General features: G+C 38.5%; 1 protein-coding gene and 1 long non-coding RNA gene across 17 annotated transcripts in view; one reads left to right on the top strand and one right to left on the bottom strand.

The window, feature by feature from the left end:
* Positions 1-5,741, top strand: part of LOC123499349 — an 89,467-nt gene extending 83,726 nt beyond the window's left edge. Inside the window, exons 3-4 of the long non-coding RNA XR_006672957.1 lie at positions 2,043-2,151; positions 3,551-5,741. This is a non-coding gene — a long non-coding RNA (uncharacterized LOC123499349). The remainder of the gene's footprint in view (positions 1-2,042; positions 2,152-3,550) is intronic.
* LOC123499346 (homeotic protein ultrabithorax-like) overlaps positions 1-20,088 on the bottom strand; it is an 817,282-nt gene that overhangs the window by 150,075 nt on the left and 647,119 nt on the right. The window contains exon 7 of one of the 16 annotated variants that reach the window (XR_006672955.1): positions 9,611-9,628. The exons of the other annotated variants lie outside the window; for them this stretch is intronic. The gene's annotated coding sequence lies outside the window, so the exon portion shown is untranslated. The remainder of the gene's footprint in view (positions 1-9,610; positions 9,629-20,088) is intronic. 16 annotated transcript variants of the gene reach the window in all.

Here is a 20,088-nt window from a genome sequence, read left to right on the forward strand (position 1 = left end):
AGTTCTGTTACACACGATTTTTTTTTTATCTATTTTTTTCTTCTTCTCATGAACGTCATGTCTAAAAAACAAATTCATTTATTTTTGGTGAGGATGGGGGGGCCCAGGCTGTCGTCATATCTGGCAACTCTACTTAAATTTACTTTTAATCTACGTTCAATTACACTAAGGAATTCAAGTCCCAAGATTTCCCCTCACATAAGAGGAAAAAAGTAAGGAATATTTTTTCCCTCACAACACTATAATCCACTTAAGTCCCGGGGCTGCCATCTTTTTTTCTCTTTTCTTTCTTTCCTCTCCATAAAATACATTTTTTTTTTTGCCTTCCCATTCAACATGGAGAGTCGATTAGCAAAGTTTGAGAGGACATTTTAGTCTATTATATAAACAAATAAATGCTGAGAATCAATCAGGTTATGACAGAGAAATGAGAAAAAGTCTTGAATGAAACACAAAAAATCAGCATCTAGAGATATATTCCTTTTTTTGTGATGAAAAATATACACCATTTCATTTCCCGGATAATATCTTGAGAGATAAGAAAGGAATGAACAAAAAAAAAAAAACTATCTCTTCTATTGATTTACTTGCTGTCGTGCTGTCACTCTGTGGACGCGACGAGCGCTTCATGCCAGATGGGACACTTTGGTAATAAATCTACAGTCTCAGGTAGGAAGTAACACCCAAATGAGAATGACACGTGCGATGCCCAGGCCACCTCACCTCATCCTAACACGACGCCTCTCAAACATAAAGAATTCTTTTAATTACGTGTTGGTGGAGAATATCTCATTATTTTCACAATTCATTACGAGTTACAACAACGTTTTAATATCAGTATCAGCTGCATCAAATTATGAAATTTTGAAAACTGCATATGCAACTAAAATGTAATACTACTACTGATGCTGTTACTACGTTCAATACTACTACTACTACTGCTACTACTACTACTACTACTGCTACTACTACTACTACTACTACTGCTACTACTACTACTACTACTACTACTACTACTATTACTCTACTACTACTACTGTTACTACTACTACTACTATTACTACTACTACTACTACTACTACTAAAGTAATACAATGTGATGATATTTCTACAAAACAATAACAATAATAATAACAATAACAATAATAATGATTATAGTAATACCAATAAAAAGAAGAAAAAAGGACAATATCAGAATAACAATGATTATGATAATAATAATAATTATATTGATATTTACTAATAACCATTGTTATTATTATTATTATTATTATTATTATTATTATTATTATTATTATTATTGTTATTATTATTATTATTATTATCATTATTATTACCGTTATTATTACTACTACTACTTTCATTATTATTATTTTTATTACTATTGTTATTATTATTATTATCATTATTATTATTATTATTATTATTATTATCTATTATTATTATTATTATTATTATTATTTTTACTATTGTTATTACTACTACTATTATTATTATTATTATTATTATTATCATTATTATTATTATCATTATTATTATTATTATTATTATTATTATAGAAATAATATTAATTACTATTATTACCATTATCATCATTGTTGTTATTATCATTATTATGATTTCCGTAATTGACTAAAAGAAAAGAACATTGAAGGGCAGTTGATATTCAATTCTCATTTCAAGAATGAAAGCGATAATGATCAGCATTTTTAACGTACGAACAACTTCCTGGTTTAATTTTCTGATAATAACATGAGCAATATTTGTAATGTAAGTAATAGTAACAGAATATTAATCTTCCTAATAAGAATGTAAAAAATATTATCAATAGTTTCAATGACAGTGATACATACAAGCTATGAATCCATAAATCAAATAAAAGTCTCATCAGAGAGTATAAATTAATAAAGCGAAGGAAACATCATGGTAAAAACATAACTAAAAAGCAGAAATAAAACATTGTCGAGGAAATACATCTATATATTCTTTCTCTTGATATCGGCGATCTTGGCAATACTTCAAGTCGCTCTTTTTCAACACAGAGGCTTGGCAGCGGCTGTGGGGTCCAGCGGGCCTCCGTCTGTCTCCCCGGCTCAAGGCTGACAGCCGCCTCCCTCTCCCCACTCTCGGCCTCGGTCTCTGTGTCTGTCTGTAAGTACGTACGTACGTATGTATGTAGTATGTCAGCTCGCCTCTCCATTTCTACGCATTACTATTTTTTCAAACGATTCTATTTTTTCCTCCTGTGACAGAGACATACGACTTCCTCCACCACTGTTTTTTCTTCTCCACCTTTTCTTTGCCGCTTTATTTAAAGATTCATTTCAACAAAACAATTATTTCTCTAGGTTTAAATTTTCTACTTAGTCTTTCATTTATATTTTTATGGTGGCATTTTATTTCTATCTTATGATGATGGTATGTAATGTATATATACATTAACAGATAAAGTAAATACACACATACACTCACACTCACACTCACACACACACATACACACACACACACACACACACACACACACACCATGCAGAACATTCTCCACACACAGAAAAAAAAATGTTCTAAGTCATTCAATGAATACAGGAAAGTTGTATACAACAATTCAAAATTTGTGTGTGTGTGTGTGTGTGTGTGTGTGTGTGTGTGTGTGTGTGTGTGTGTGTGTGTGTGTGTGTGTGTGTGTGTTCACCCCTTCCTCATAATTCCCACCTATGCTAACTTTGAAATTCCTTCAAGAGCAGAGACAAGGGTCTTGCCTTGCCCAGAGCGCGTCACACATACCATTCATCTTATCGGGAGGGGAGAGTTACACGAGATGAACACAAGGAAATCAGTTGTGTTAAGGGAGACTCATCGTATACGCATGAGGATACAGCAGACTTTGTAGGGAGAGTGAAGAGAAGCATTTCAGTTCATGAATCACTAATTGTTGTTTTCGTGCTAATATCATAAATTTATTTCATTGAATCATATATGCTTAAGTAGCTTCAAGGGTGTAGGATTAATAGCCGGGTCATAGTGAAACTTGTACATTAATATTAAAGCAACCATCAATCGCTTTTACTATTAATGAAAATTATTATAAATTCACTAATATCAACAATATAAATAGTGATGCAAACAAAAATGAATATAAAGAAACAAAGTAATAAATACCATTGTTTTTATTCTTCACAAGTTTTAGTAAGAGCAATAATGATGTGAACAGTAATATCATTATTATAATAATAATGATAACAATAAAGTAATAACGATAAAGATAAATAATAAAATATTGATAACAACGATGACAATAATAATAATAATAATAATAATAATAATAATAATAATAATGATAATAATAATAATAATAATAATAATAATAATAATAAATAATAATAACGATAATAAAATAATGATAATAATAATAATAATAATAATAACAATAATAATAATAATAATACTTGAAGATAGCAATTCATACCGATTAAACGATATTTTTCACCGAGCCTCTTAGCCAACATATTTTTTCTAGTTTGTCGGAAATAAACATTTCTTCCCTTAACAGATAAAAGCCAAGGATGAGCCACAGAACTCCGGAGGAGCCTCTGTTTCCGCGTGCTGCTCTCGGCCCCGACTCCTCGCCACCGCGGTCTGTTGGTCCCCGGCCAAGTGGTGCGGTGCCCCGCCGCCCACCTCACCCTCCCACAGCGAGTTGACTGTTCACCAACAGGGTTAAATTTTCCTCAGCTGTGAACTTGATATATGACCTTTAACTTTGATGCTAAAAAAAGATCGAGATATAAAGAGATGTGCAGATAAAATGAGTTCAGTAACATCCCGCACTTTAAACAATGTAACATATTTCAAACAGCCGACACAATACGAATTTAATTTTCATCTCCACATCGCTACACTCTATTGATAATCTATTTTCTTTCAGACTCAGGGCGCCTCGATCAACAAGCACTTTTCTAATAGCTGCACGAGTTCCGCCTTTTATTCAATAAAGGCATTCAGCTCGTACGCTTTATCTGACACTGGCCAACGCAGAGGTAACGCGGCGCGATAAGTTGAGTTGGAGGGCATGAATAACGCGACAGTCAGTTTGAAATATTCCATTGACCTTATTTTATGCCTACAAGACAGAGGATGCAAAGAAACCAATATCCGATCATTTGGTACTGAAAGAGAGGAGTGGCAGCTTCATCGGATACAAGGAACGGAGGAGGGAGAACAACCACTGGACGCCGGGGAAGCGGCGGCTGCCAGCAAAGACACAGCGGCACGGAACTTCTTCGCCTAACCACCTGCTTGTTTATGAGCTACTCACGTAATCTATAAAGAAGTGATCAGATACTTTTCTCATATCTTTTTTTATGAACAATTCTTAACACCGACAGCGACATGCAAACCTTCAAGTGAACATCATGATACCAAACTGGGACTTGAAGAAACGAGTCTGGGGCTTGGACCAGACCAGCATACATAACCGGAAGGGAAAAATGACAATTATATACAGAAAAAGAATCGAGGGAAGAGAAAAAAATAGTCCAAAAGCGACAGGGTGGTTCATAAATCAGGAGGTGGCTGAGGTGGGCGGCCGTCACACCGGGACCCCGGTATTAACAACGTGCGTGGTGCTCACCTTCATATTGGGCACCCCGCAGACGGTGAAATATGAGGCACACAGCGGCTCACTGCCTCCTCCGGGGGGGTGTCCGCCTCCCCTGACCTCTGCGACGTCTTCATACTCACGCACCTCCTCAACTTCTTCCTCCCACTCCCACGCGGCACCTCACTCACCACCCTGCCTTCCAACACTATCGCCGTTTCTCTCTCTCTCTCTCTCTCTCTCTCTCTCTCTCTCTCTCTCTCTAATGCACTTTCACAAGCTTAATTGTTTCACACTCCTCTTTCGTTCCCTCTCCTTTTTCCCACTCCACCAAACTGGTCATTCTGGCTCCACACGCTACGCGTGTTCCGAATGACGTCAGAACTGTTTGTGTACTTATGTATGTTACGTATTGTAATGATAATGATAACAATAATAATAATAATAATAATAATAATAACAATAATAATAATAATAATAATAATAATAATAATAATAACATAATAATAATAAGAGTAGTAATAATAATAATAATAACAACAATAATAACCAAGCATCATTTTCCGCCAGGGAATATCGACATGGGCCTCCCTTCAGAGGCCCATGTTGTGCCGAGGCTCCTCCCGCGGCGGCGAGCGAGGGCGGGCGGCGGAGAGGAGGTATGGTCGCTCGTCAAAATGGTCTCCCTCCTCCCCCTTCACTCACTGACGCTAGGTCTCGCCTGCTTGTTCTGCTCGAGTCCTGCTCTATCATAATTGTTTCTGATGCTTAAAGTGGCACAGGAATGCGTGATAAAGTGATGCCGTCCACACACACCACGGTACATAAGTGTGAGAAGTTTTCTAGTCTGCAACGGTTCAGTTATAATAGTTATTTGCTTGATTAAGCCTTATTGAAGGTCAAGTAGTGTTAAACATTATTTACATGTATGATATGCATGCAATTTTCAGAGTATACTTATTATATCATTGTATGCTGTATTTACATAAGGGTTAACTTTTCTTAATCTGATAATATTATGGAGATCATTCACATACGGAAAACTAAATCGACGATGGGTGAATAGGTTTAACAATTTAAAATACATATTGAATAACAGCGGTTAAGGGAATTATTTCACATACGCTTCCCAGCATAAGAAGGAAAGAAAAAAATGGATAAGTAAATAAAATAATCATTAATAACAATATAATAATGGTAATAATAATAATAATAATAATAATAATAATAATAATAATAATAATAATAATAATAATAATAATGATAATAATAATAGAAAAAAATATAGAAACGTTGTAAAGCATTATTTTTTTTTAATCTAATGAACCATAATAATAATAATTCATATAATGAATTTCTGGTTTATTGAAGTCGAATATCTTGAATATCGAGTATTTGATCTGGGAGAAAAAGAGTTTCAAATATAGAAGTTCTATTTTTCCCAATTATTCGAATATCATCTATTTATTTATTTTTTCTTTCTCTCTCTCTCTCTCTCTCTCTCTCTCTCTCTCTCTCTCTCTCTCTCTCTCTCTCTCTGTGTGTGTGTGTGTGTGTGTGTGTCGGCGGCGCGGCTGTGGTGCTGCGGCCACGACAGATCACCAAATACATCACCTGGACATCCCTCATCTCGGGTGCAACGAATACAAGTTATTAATATTTTTTATCTGTGTTATTACTTCCCCCTTAAGGAATGTGAGGGTGACGATAATGAATGGCAGCGAGTCACACACTACTATATTTCGCAAGTTAAACCGAAACTCATTCACATAGTTATATTTCATGAGGGACTGCTCGCTTATTCGTGTTCTGTTTTATTATATCATTTAAAATCCATAATCATACTAGCACGAACATTTTTCCGTTTAAAAGGTCCCTCATATTTTCATCAGGTTCATAATATATATCGTGGCTGTAAATTAAAAGTTATCTTGAACCTTATGCATTAACGTTACTGACCTCTTTAGTCAAGTTAAATGGTTAAGAAAAAAAAAGAACAACCATCTGAGCCTTTTTTGTTTCCATCTCTCTTTGATGAGCAGCGAAATCAAGACAAATTTTACTCAGTACCTTCGTCACGCGTCTCGTTCATATTTCGCCATTAGGACCGCGGTGACTCGACTCCCTGATTGGTGTGTTTCCCGGCGAGACAAATAGCCCCTCGGCCTCACCCCCGGCAGGCAGGTAACAACTTGATTAGCTGGATATAAACTCGCCTCTTGAGAATGACACCTGCCTGCCGAGGACTCGCGACCCCTGTCCAGCTGCAAGAACACCCTGACGCAGAAATTACCCCGACCATAAAACAAGCTGCGAAAAAATAAACAATTTCTCCAGTGTTTGCTTTCCTCCTCCCATCGAGGGTCCTGTGGAGGGGAAGGGGAAGAGGTGCGAGAATAGGAAGAGGAGGGAAGATTTGAGGGAAGAGTAATGTCCAGGCATTCATTTTTCCCAGGCTTCGAAACAATGGCCGCGCCGCTTCGGGCTCTGACGCTGAAGAATCGAGTTAGGAAGCTGAGAAATGGCCGGCCCCTCCCTCGCCAGCACTAACAAATATCTTCATTATACATAGGGCTTATGGGGGTCTTCGATTTCCTGTTGGGCGTCTAAATCACCTTCGTCATGAAAATTTTAGGGCGGTGACGGAGAGACCAATAGCGCGCCTCCCTAGAATCTGAGGGCCCGACGGCAGGAGGGAAGACGGTCATAGCAGAGAAAACTATTACTATCTTTTATTGAATCTCGCAAAGTTTATTTCAGTATATTATTTTTCTTCAGTGAGGATAATGCACTAAATAGTTGGATTAACTTTTACAAATATACATACGACATGAAATGTTGACATCATATTGATCGATATAATGCTAATTTAAAAAAAACAGGTCGGTGATAAACGTAATCAGTGACATACCATGCTAGGAAGGGGGTAAATGTAGCTTTCCCTCAAAGCAGAATATGGACATAGTGTATGTTGTTGGAAGCATGGCGGGACGGAGAGGCGGTGGGCATCCTTCCCCTTGCGCGGTCCTCAATGAACTGAAGCAGCAACCCATCCAGCCATCCCCACACTCCTTTACAAGTCTTCCGCGCGCCAACTCGAGGACCTAACCCACACATATTTCTCCAAATCACAGGGAACTTTTGTCGACATGGACTCACTGTTGCAGGTATATTGCTGGTTTATTTTGGGTTCAGTCAGTCTCTGAGACTCAAGTATCTCACGGAGGAGGAAGACCAGCGACGGAGACAATATTAAAATTCATTCTCCTTGGAGGCGATCAACGCAAAAACAATTTCCATTATGTCATGAAAATTACTACGAAGAATAACGCTTGATTTATGAGAAGTGGAGGTTGGCAGGTTGGCCTGGTGGGGGCAGCACCGTGCAGCGACTGACTCTGACTCTCTCTCTCTCTCTCTCTCTCTCTCTCTCTCTCTCTCTCTCTCTCTCTCTCTCTTATAATGGATATTCCACCACAGCGTCAACCTCACACCATGGGCTATAAGAGTAGACTGGCCAAGCTTTTCGCTAGTAATAATAATCTCTAGTGCTCTATTACTCAGGTGTTGCACGGGTTCACTGCACCATGAGAACATTAAGTAAGGGGCAGCAGGAAAGAAAGGGTCATGTACTATGTATACACTCTCAGCACTAAAGTAATTAAGCACAAAATGATGAAAATCCAAGGTGCTGCCGGAAAAGAGGAGCGAGTGAAAGAGAGCGAGAGAGAAAGAGAGTGAGAGAGAGAGATTGAAAAAAAAAAGTAGCTTAATTAATATTGCGCCAGTGTTGTTATTCTGGCGAGGTGTCCAGACAGGCGCCAGGATGAGGTATGTGGCAGGAGACAGCAACTCTCACTCGCGCTTGGGTGGTATTCCGAGCTTCCCCTCCAGCAACAACTCCCACACAATAAGGAAAGCTTCATAAATCACAGCGGATATTTCCAGCCAAGATTGCTGATTTAATTAAGCGCTCAGCGGCACCGGGGCAATCACGGGGTCTCATATTGCTACCTCTTACTGTGACGAAACCATGATTCTGTCCATTATTTCAAAACCAGCTCTAGATATTAGTGTGCCCCGACCCCTCACTCTCTTTCTTCTACTCTCCCCTCTCTTCCACTCCATTCATTTGTTTTATTTCTTTTCTCTCCATCCCTCCCATGTCCATTCATTTGTTTCTTTTGCTTTCCTCCCTTATTGATCCAGTGTTTCATTTCTTTTTTGACATTTTCTTGCCCCAACATAACAAAATGTAAATGAAGATGGATGGAATAATTATAAATCCTTGATAAAAAGTAAAGAACAAAAAAAAAACGCAACACTCAACATTCCTGTCGTAAAATGGATCACGTTCATCGTTTAGCATTTTCCACAGTCAACCAATGAAGAATGGGTGACTTTTTGTGTCCCATCTAAAACCACTGAATGTCTGCCGCGTCACTCCTGGCGGAATGGATTAGTAATTTATTATACCCGAAGGCCTGCCACTCTCCATGTCGATTACCTACAGAGCGATTGTGTCTGTCTGAAGCCTGAGTTGATTTTCTTCAAGTTCTTATCGAATAGAGAGGTTTATTGTTGTGTTTCCCCGTTTTCTTGATAAATGAAATATATTTTTATGTATTTCACTTATGCAACGTATATTTTCATAATTTGGCTTAATGGTATTCATTATTTTTCTTTAGATCCTTCTGATCTTAAAAAAAGAAAAAAAAAAAGGGTGTTTCAGTTTTCAGAAAAGGCAATATTGTTTTATCTATTTGCTTATTTATCAAAAAATAAAAACTCTTGTATAAAGACAATAAGTCTAATTTATGCTGTACTTTCTTTTCTTCTATCATGAAAACCTTTAAGACATCACACATAATTACATTGCACATAATACCATCTGCAAAACGTCAACTAAACAGTATTCCTAATTCTGCCCAGGTTTCCTTACCACCTTTATACCGGTAATAGTTTTGCTGTTACCAATTAATAATGATATTTTATGTGTGTCATGCTTCTCACCTTTATGTAGATCTAATCCTGAAAATTACAAAGTACTATTACAAAAAGCATAACCCGGTAAAAAAAAAAAACAGTTCACTACATCTAAAAAAATGAATAAATAAATAAACAAATAGAAAATAAAACCAAACACTCACAAGCACCTTCACCAGCACAGCAGAACCAGACGGGCATCAGCTTACCTGCAAAGAGAGATACAAAAGGAACATCAGTAAGAGAACCTTTGCCCGTTAGCGTGATGGAAAGTATAATCCCATGTTTGCTCGGGACGGAGACAGAGAAATATACCGGCTGTTAAGTAAATGTCTTAATAATAGTTTAGGCATATGGGACTCCAGTAAGTATGACTGATAGGCCAAACCTGAATATACGTTAAATTCACCTTCTGATGGCGGTGGTTAGCGAGGGAGGAAGTCAGACATGGTGTTATTTGCTCACTCGTGTTATTAATGCTTTTAGCGAGTGAGGACATTCAATACTGTGCCGTTACAAGCTAAATAAATGCCTATGACCCATCTACTGTTTCGTACTTTGAGTTAACAGTGATGGATGTGGATAGCGAGGTGAAGGAAGAGGAAGGAAAGTGGAGGAGACAGCATCTGACTACAGGAAAATTCTTAACACCTTCAGTACTATGATGCGTTTCCATATTAATTTTGCTTACTATTTGGTCATTTTATACAGCTTCAGAAACTCATGTGGGGGATTAAGCTAGTGGAGACTCTGGCCATTATTCTTGTGACCTCCATAGACTCTTCCTAATGTCAATAAAATGTTGTAATCGTACATAAATCTCAAGGTAAAAATATGTCCCAGTACTGAAGGGCTGAAGTCAGTAATTCATATCGTCTGAATGAAAAATAAATAAATGAAGAAATAAAACAAATAGATAAAAATAATACTAACGCAAAAACATCTCCAAAATTGACAATTCAATGTTTATAATAGTTACTGTTTACTTATTCAATAAATCATTAAGAATCAATATCTTTGAACTTTAGATTCTTGCTGAATATTTACCAACCAGAACTAATTTACAAAAGCAAAAATAATAACAATAACAATAATGATAATAATGATAAAAAAACAATAATAATACAAGTAATAATAATAATAATAATAATAATAATAATAATAATAATAATAATAATAATAATAATATAATAACAACAAAAATTATTAACAATAGTAATAATAATGATAACAATAATAAAAGTAATAATAATAATATCGCGCTAGGTGGAGCAGGAGCATTAGTGAGGGACGCGTGAAGGCTCCACACACACTCTCAACACTGCCCGGGCGAGACCGAGAGTCGGCAGGGCAAAGGAACCTAAAGTTACCGTAAGGACACGCGCCGCTACACTAAAGCTGACCTCTCGTTGTACCGCCAAAAGAGAGAGAGGCGAGAGAGAGGAGTGAGTGAGAGGGAGAGAGTGAGAGAGAGGGAGGAAAGAGAGAGCGGGAGCGGACCAGAGAGAGAGAGGAAGGGAGGGAGAGAATCGTAGTTTCGCGCCAACCAAAGGTGTAATAATATAGGGCGGTCAATTTTGCTAGTTGCGACAGTGCTTGTGCAGTTACACCTTTAACCACTGCCACTGACCCACTTACGCCGCGAGGACAGCTGGGGGTCGAACCTGGGGATACCTTATGGATTACGCCAACTGCTGCTTTGTCCAAGTGACTGATAACCAATAAAAAAATAAAAATAAAATAAAATAAATAAATGAATTAATAAATAAAAAGTTACAGGGAACGAACCAACACATACGTATGCATGCACACACACACACACACACACACACACACACACACACACACACACACACACACACACACATACATTATTTATCAAGTTATATACATTTCCCCTTATTCACTTAAGTAAATTAAAAATCATATTATGCTTCAAATAAATCAAAATTAGCAAGCTACAATGAAATCTAAAAGGGAAATATAACTGTGACTATGAAAAAGAAATATTGCATGGCCCTTAGTTTCACTTTTTATTGATTATAAATGTATAAGGTGACGAAAAGTTGCTACGGAGTTAAATTAATAAAAATATAAAAACTCAATTGCAAAGACAAACTCTCTCTCTCTCTCTCTCTCTCTCTCTCTCTCTCTCTCTCTCTCTCTCTCTCTCTCTCTCTCACTGTCATTAGTTGCTGAAAATAACACGACCGAGATTCAAGGAAAAAAATAAATAGATATATAAAAACTTATTAAAACACACCTGACGACCTCGCTCGCAGAGGGGAGACGCGGCGGCACACAGGAAATAAAAGCGCCCTTGGCAGGCAAAATGATCGCAGGCAAATGAGAACTCAACGGGTGGTCTGAGTATTAGTGGAACCCTGATGCTCTTCCCTCATACACACACACACACACACACACACACACACACACACACACACACACACACACACACACACACACACACATTATTATTATTATTATTATTACACACACACACACACACACACACACACACACACACACACACACACACACGATACCAGTTACAACACTATGATGGCCTACCGGAGCCGTATATTCTGCCTCGTGCAGAGAACACTAGGAGAGGGTGAGAGGTGCTGAAGGCACAGCAGGAACGGGAGGGGGAGTAAGGAAGCTTCAGGGACCAGAATAAAAATACGATGCGTTGTGGAAATAAAGTGGGAGAAATGTCCAGCATTGTTTGTTAAAAATATATATATATAAAAGACAAGTGGCTTTTTTTTTTATAAGTTAAAGAATAAAGTAAAACATTTTAAAAAGCTGATGAATAGTACACAAAATACTGATAATTAAACATACAAGAAAATAAGTTAAATTTACACAAAAGCAGCCACGTTAACATATAAGGAAATAATACACCGTGACCTAACGCACAAAAATGTCTTCTGTCCAAGATTTAAACTGAAACAGAATAGACAAACAGTATTACACTTAATACGCGTCTTCTTCACACCAGTTAACGTAGACTGAGTCATTCTCTAGAGACCAACTCACTCCCTTCACTATTATAATGAATTCAAGACTCAAAAACACCCTCCATTTCCTCTCCCCTACAGATAATTTCCATTTAGAGTGAGGAGAGTCACCCACCAGTGTCTGATAAGCCACATAAGAATATTCAATTCCTTCAGAGATATGGTGTCTCGAAGGGGCTCTAGGAGGCGACGCTTGTTGAGGCTTCTCTCTCCATATCGTGTCACCTCAGGGAGGGAATATGAGTACAAGACTTTAACGGAAGGTGAGGTGTTGAAAGAGACAGCGTGAGGAGTGGGGCCTGCTTAAATGAATGAACGAACAACTAACTAGCTAAATAAATAATCAATAAATAGATAAATAATAAATAGATAAATAAATAAGTGATACATGAGATATATAAATCAATAAATATAGGAATAAAGATAGAAAAACTATTTCCTTAATTTACATTGATAAGCAAATACATATTCTTTATTCTTTATTTGTTTACCTATGACAACGAGTATTGTTAGATTTTGTATAGAAATTTTGTCAGACTTTCTTGGATTAAATATCTAGGACATAATTTTTTTTTTGTCAATAATAAATTTCATTGTAAATATAATTGTATAAAAAAAATATATGTGCGGCTATCATTGATACTATTTATGAAAAAAAGAAAAATAAATACAATTATATGAACATTAGCAAAAGAAATTAGCAGTCTATAAAGCAATGATAAATAATAACACAACAATTTCCATACACATCAATATGCTAAAGATATACAATGAAATGCATCGGCGGCGAGAATTCAGTTAGCGGCCGCCTGAGATGAGTGCTGGTTACGAGGCTCCGGGGACCATCGGCGCTCAGTTAGCGGGTCTACCTTCCCGCGGGTGCGTATGAAAGTGAAAATACTCCGACGCCTCCACACACTCACAACGATGACACCACGACTTTAATGTCATTTGCTGTACGGAACTGTATACGGTGTTTATGAGATGAAAAAAAATTATCTTCTAGGAATATTCTTATATGATAATTAAGTTATACGTCTTCATTAGTGCATCAGATAAATATGCAGTGTCTTTACGAAAAGCAGCAATGAGGTATCAAAAGTTTCTAATTAACTGTGGCTTTATAGTTCTAGTGAAATTAAATAAATATATAAAAGATAAGACTGTAGGAAAAAGAATATCCGAAGCCGCAACTGATCTGGTCAATGTAATGTTTACCAAACGACAAACACGATTTAAGACCTTCCCTCCGGTGCCCCTCCCTTTCCGCTTCTTCCTCCCTCCCTTCCTCCCTCCTTGCCTCTACAAGCTCGTGGTCCCCCTCCCTTCATGGCTCCTCCCCCAAACACCCTACCCCCCTTGGGAAAAAAAAAAAGTCAGGGAAAATGGGAATGTGTGACGGAGGGAGAATTGGGGCGCGCCGAGACGATTTACGGGGAGACTAAAGGCGGCTCACTCTGAAGCACGCGCCTCTCGCACCTCCTGCCGCCAACACTTAACTTATTCCTGGACAGTCAGCATGCACATCCGCTTAAACCCTAACTGATCTTTGCATTTGAATATAATCATTACTATATGTACTCATTAAAAAAAAACATCTATTGATGCAGTTTTTATTCATTATTTCGTCCTAGGTGTATCGCTGTTCGCAAAACAGATGCCAAGAAATTATAATTATTGAAAAAAAATCAATCAGAAGAATATATTTAATTAGTCAAATACGTATATTAGCACTCTGATGGTAGTGAACTGAACTCCGACATACGATGAAATAAATTTCGTAAACAATAATGGCTGCTTCCTCCCATCGGTCAATAGGGCGACGCAGGCGCTCTCAGGAGTAAACAAACTCACGAGACGGCGACGGAAGGCGATGCAAGAATCTCCTGACAGACTGAGCAAGGAACAGGTGCAGGAGGCTCCAAGGAGACTCAGCTCTAAGTGTAAATCGTAGCAATAAGCTCGTATTTATAGACATGGAAGGCGAAGTTCAAACACCTCGGTATTTTATTTACTGACGATTCAGACTGGTTCCTCATTCCTAGCTAAGAGGCAGCTACCACTTTGCTCAGGGTAAATCATGAGTATTATTGAATGGAAAGATATCTCAAGGACTCTATTATACCCTGGGATACCATGAAGAAATACTGGATAATATAAATAACCAGACGGGAGCAACAAAAAGAAGTCTCTTCATCCCTAACTTTCCTTAAATGCACACACTCCCGCCACCCGCCATGCCGATGTACGATGATCTCACTTCCTGATAATCGCTAAATCACTTACTAAAATACCAGGCTTCGGTATGAAAATAATCCCCATTAATGTTTTCAATAAGAGAAAGTGATTGCAGAGTGCAGCGTATATCAGCACAGCAAAAAGCTCCAGTCAAAAGTAAGTAAAGCGGGACATTTTCCTCCCTGCTGTGTGGCGAGGCGGTGCAAGAGAGCGCTTGGGAGCTGGTTGCAAGGTCGAGGCCGTTACTCGGCTGTTTATGGGCACTTTATGATAGTTTTATAGCGCATAACTCGTCACGTGGTACAAACAAACCCACGTGGAGTGCTTATGAATGGAAGACAGTGTGTGTGGGAGAGCCAGGGAGGGGGAACTCGTAGTAAGAGGAGGGAGAGTTGGGGGGGACAGTGGGGTGAGCGTAGTAAACTCAGGGTTAAGTTGTCGGTGGAGGTTAGTGGCCCCGTAATTAGAGATTGTTTTTGAATTTTATGTGGCTGTAAAATGTTGCATGGGGGGTATTTGGCGGAGGGCGGTGGAGTTTATGACTTGGCTCTTCTCCGGTGTGTGTGTGTGTGTGTGTGTGTGTGTGTGTGTGTGTGTGTGTGTGTGTGTGTTACTCCTGCTCAGTGAAACCTACAGTGGTTTTATAACTGGGTGTTCGGGAAAGGGAAGATAGTACTTTGGCGTGCCAGAGGAATGTTTTGGCGTAACGGGAGTACTTCAGAGATTCATGAAGAACGTTTAGGGATCAGATATACAGGAACGAGTTAAAATGAGCCTCGATGACGCACGCTATGTATTTTTAGTGAGAACTATTATAGCTGTTCATGCATTTTAAGGAAACTTTTTCTCTTTACACTTATACTTTTTCTTTTTTTTTTAATTACTTGAAGATTTGTTGCTGATAAAATGGACCGAAGGTAAACGTATGAAAACTAAGCATAACTCATTGTTAAGATTCACATTAGTCTTCCTGAGAAGGACGAAGTCATTCTCTGTAACAGACTTCCATTGATTTTTGGAGCACCCAGTTTTCTATGATGACGTCAGATTCCAGGGCCGGGTGGCGGTCGTAAGTCAGTTCGTGCTGGCATCTAGTGGCCGACATCCAAACTAACGCTAGGCAGTAACTCAGGCCGGGCGCCACTCACTGTTATCCGCTCTTGCGCCTTTCCCTTGCTTGCTGTGGGATAACTCAGGTAGGCGTGGACCGGGAGGGAAGCGGAAGTTTAATTTCGTGATGGCAGGAGTGAGATCACGGAAGAATTAGTCTGAAAAATATTCGGTTTTCATTCATAGGGTGTGGGCGGGAGAGCGGGACCGTGTAGTGGGTTCTCCCTCACTCCCGGGCCAGCGGTGAGTTGTGGGCTGGACCGCGAGGGTAAGAATAGCTATTTTACGGTTTTACACCGAATCAAGTTATTATTCCGGCGCCGTGTGTATAACTAATTCAGTGTGGTAAGCAAATAAATTATACGATTTTTTTCTTTCTTTTTTTTAATTATTGTTTTCTCTGCATCTGATCCCTGGCGAGGATCACACTAGTAGAATGCTGATATTCAGAAGGCATGAGGAATGAGGCGCTTGTCATATGAAATTAAAATCAATAATGTTGAGGTGATAGCAAGAAGCGGAGTGACGTGCGAGATGATACTGATGGGAAAGCAGCTGTCTATGATTCTTTAGACGATAAAAAATATATATAACAATGATTAGTATAATTATACTTAGATTAAAAAATATTTCCCACCCAAGACTGACTCGGTACTCTATTTTGTTACTAGTAAAGGATAATTGTCTCGTAAAATTTGTAATGGAAGAGGAAAATATATAAAAGATAAGTAATATGATAGTATAATTGTTCTATTATGATATCAATATTCGTTAAGGATACACTTTAAATTACCCATAATATGAAAAGAAAAATTCATAAAAGACGAAGATGTTATTTCCTAAAGTTCACAATGAAACATGACATGTTTTCTTGTCACACATAGACAAAAAAAGAAAAAAAGACCAAATCATTCAAGGCATTTAGCAAAAAAACACAAATGAAACAATAGAAAGCCACATATATATATAACAAGAAATTTACGAAAACAACTATAAAAGCATGAAAACAGCATCACTCTACAGGACAAGGTAAGGAAAGAGAGAAGTAGAAAAAAAACAAAAAAAAAAAAAAAACGTACCATCAACACTAGAATAGCAGAAACGTCAGTAAGATCAGGATCAACTCCAGCATTATTAGTGGCATTACCAACAACAAAACAACAACAAAGACTAGTATAGTGAGACAGCAACACGACAACAGCCGGTAAATAACAGTTATGGTGCTAATGCAAGCTAGGTGGGGGGATAGGAGGCCGGCCAAGTGGTGAGGCAGTGGTAATGTGCCCGCAGGGGTGACTTACAAGTCGTCACAATTAGAGGCGCAGTGTAAACAGAGGCACTCACAAAACAGAGTGAAGCGGGCGTGCAACACGTGAAGGTAAACGAGTAAATGTATTTAACTTAGCTTAGCGATTTAGGGAGCAAGTAAAAGGAAATATAATACTGTGTATAAATGCCATCCATTCAATACGTTAATTATCCAAGAGAAAAAAAAATACTTTATGTGTAAATTTTACCTAATGTGCAAGATTCTAAATATAATACTTCATTGTAATTTAGTTATCATTGTAAAACACACTGTAGAATAAATTGATTTTCTACTTAGCAAGTTATTTTATTACCATTCTAATAATAATCTTTAAGGTACTGTACAAGCTATGGAAAAAACAATACTTTCCATGTCACCACAGCCGATACCACAACAGCAACACCAGCAACAAAAAGAAGAATGGCTACTACTGCCACATTACTACTACTACTACTACTACTACTACTACTACTACTACTACTACTACTACTACTACTACTACTGCTACTACTACTAGTGATACTACTACTACTGCTGCTGCTGCTGCTACTGGTACTACTACTACTGTATACTGCTATTGCTGCTGCTACTTATGCTGCTGCTGGCTGCTACTACAATATAGGCTACTAGTAGTACTAAAACTACTACTGGTATTGTTACAACTACGACTAGTACCACCACCACCACGACCACCACCACTACCAGCACTACTACCACCATCACCACTATCATTTCGACACGAGCGTGATTGCTGCCTCTGCACTGATTGAGATCCTGGAAAATTTATTGCTCAAGAAATTATCTCAGCCAAACGCTCCACGGAAAATTGAGCAACATATTTCCCATTTCTTCGGTGGCTGGGAGAGAACACAAGTTGGATTGCGTCTGTCCCTATCTATCCTCAAAGGAAGGATATTTACCGCAGGAATTTTACTGATACGAGAGGCGACCTGCACACCGCCACTTATTCTACCAAGCCAAGTCTTACCTATACCCAAGCCACTTTAGTTCTTTCCCATTATCCTTCTTCTCTTATTCTCATTTCTCCTCCTCCTCCTCCTCCTCCTCTTTCTCCTCCATCTTTGCTTCATATCACGTCATACTTATATCCAAGCCTCTTTAAATTTTCTTATTACTGTTTATCTTTTATTCTTCCTATCTTTTTCTTTGTTTTTCTATAATTCTATCTTATATGAAGAATTACCAAAGAAAACAATTTTTTTTCTGTTTTTTTTCTTTTTCTCTCCACTTATTCTGCTCCCTCTTCTACATTTTTACTTCTGATCTCCACTTCAGTTTTCACAAGCTAAAATGCTGCTATCTCAGACATTGTCTAATTTTTGTTCAGCCTCTTATTGCTTCCCAACACTTACTGCCTTATTGCTCCCATCCTTTCCTGCCCTCCCTTCCCTTCCGTATCTTCACCCTCTCATCTCTTTCTTCTCTTCCTCTCTGTCGCTGTTTATTTTATCACCTCTTCTTCTTCACTATTCTGCATTGTATAAACATTGTGAAGGCAATCATGAGGTGTATTACTGCTATTGTAGGAAAATATACTAAAAGCGCTAGGTGGTCACGGATGCAAAAAAAGTAAAAAAAAAATATGAAAATACAAAAGAAGAATTATTGGAACGAAGACTAATATGTCATAATAAGATAAAAAGATGTCAATATTTCATGAAAACATTAAGATATGATAAATAGCTGAGGGATCTCTCTCTCTCTCTCTCTCTCTCTCTCTCTCTCTCTCTCTCTCTCTCTCTCTCTCTCTCTCTCTCTCTCTCTCTCTCTCTCTCTCTCTCTCTCTCTCTCTCTCTCTCTCTCTCTCTCTCTCTCTCTCTCTCTCTCTCTCTCTCTCTCTCTCTCTCTCTCTCTCTCTCTCTCTCTCTCTCTCTCTCTCTCTCTCTCTCTCTCTCTCACACACACACACACACACACACACACACACACACACACACACACAAAGTGTCGTGACTGGCGCCTGTAAGACACACTAATCCGGCTCGCGTGGCAAATCTCTCTTAATACCCATCATTGTGGGCGACGGTGGCACCTCGCAGGGGCAGGAAGCTTCGTGTCTCGCTTCCAACGAAAACAACAACAATAACAAACACCTTTCAACCAAATATTGTATTTCTATTTGCATGTTTCATTTGTTTATTCCATTAAGTTCGGTGTATATGTTTATTTCATTCATCTTTTGGTTGCTTTGGTTATTTAATTATATTATTTTGTGCAACGTCTCTCTCTCTCTCTCTCTCTCTCTCTCTCTCTCTCTCTCTCTCTCTCGGAACGTATGCCAGGAGGTTCATCTTTATAATAAATTGAGTGATTAAAGTGTTCCATTAAAACCTACGGGAGAGGGATGGCTTGTGCGCGGCGCTCCATCACACTGCAGATAAGCCCGATGACCCTTGTCCTCACGCGCGTTCAGAGACAAACCCTCTCCTGTGCCCACTCCTGTCATCCCCTTTATAACCTTCCCTTTCTCCCTGTACCATTTTCCTACCCGGCTATCGTCCCGCCACCGCCTCCATCACCACCATCCCACCTACAGTGAGCAACGGTACTGCTGGGTTAGTAATATATACCTGACTCGTGCCCTGCCTACTGCTGCCTTGCCCTCAACACCACCACCACTATCTGCCCTTGCTGACATCACCACTTTCATCACACACACACACACATACACGAGCCGACGGTCTGCCCCTTCTGTCGTAGAAAGCCAATTCGTAAACAAGTCACTGGCTGGGCCGTGTAATGGTGAATATATAACTGAGCTTCAATATAATTGGCAGGTGGCGATAAGGTGAGGCAAAACTGAG

Source organism: Portunus trituberculatus, chromosome 49 (assembly GCF_017591435.1).
Source record: "Portunus trituberculatus isolate SZX2019 chromosome 49, ASM1759143v1, whole genome shotgun sequence".
Lineage (NCBI taxonomy): Eukaryota > Metazoa > Arthropoda > Malacostraca > Decapoda > Portunidae > Portunus > Portunus trituberculatus.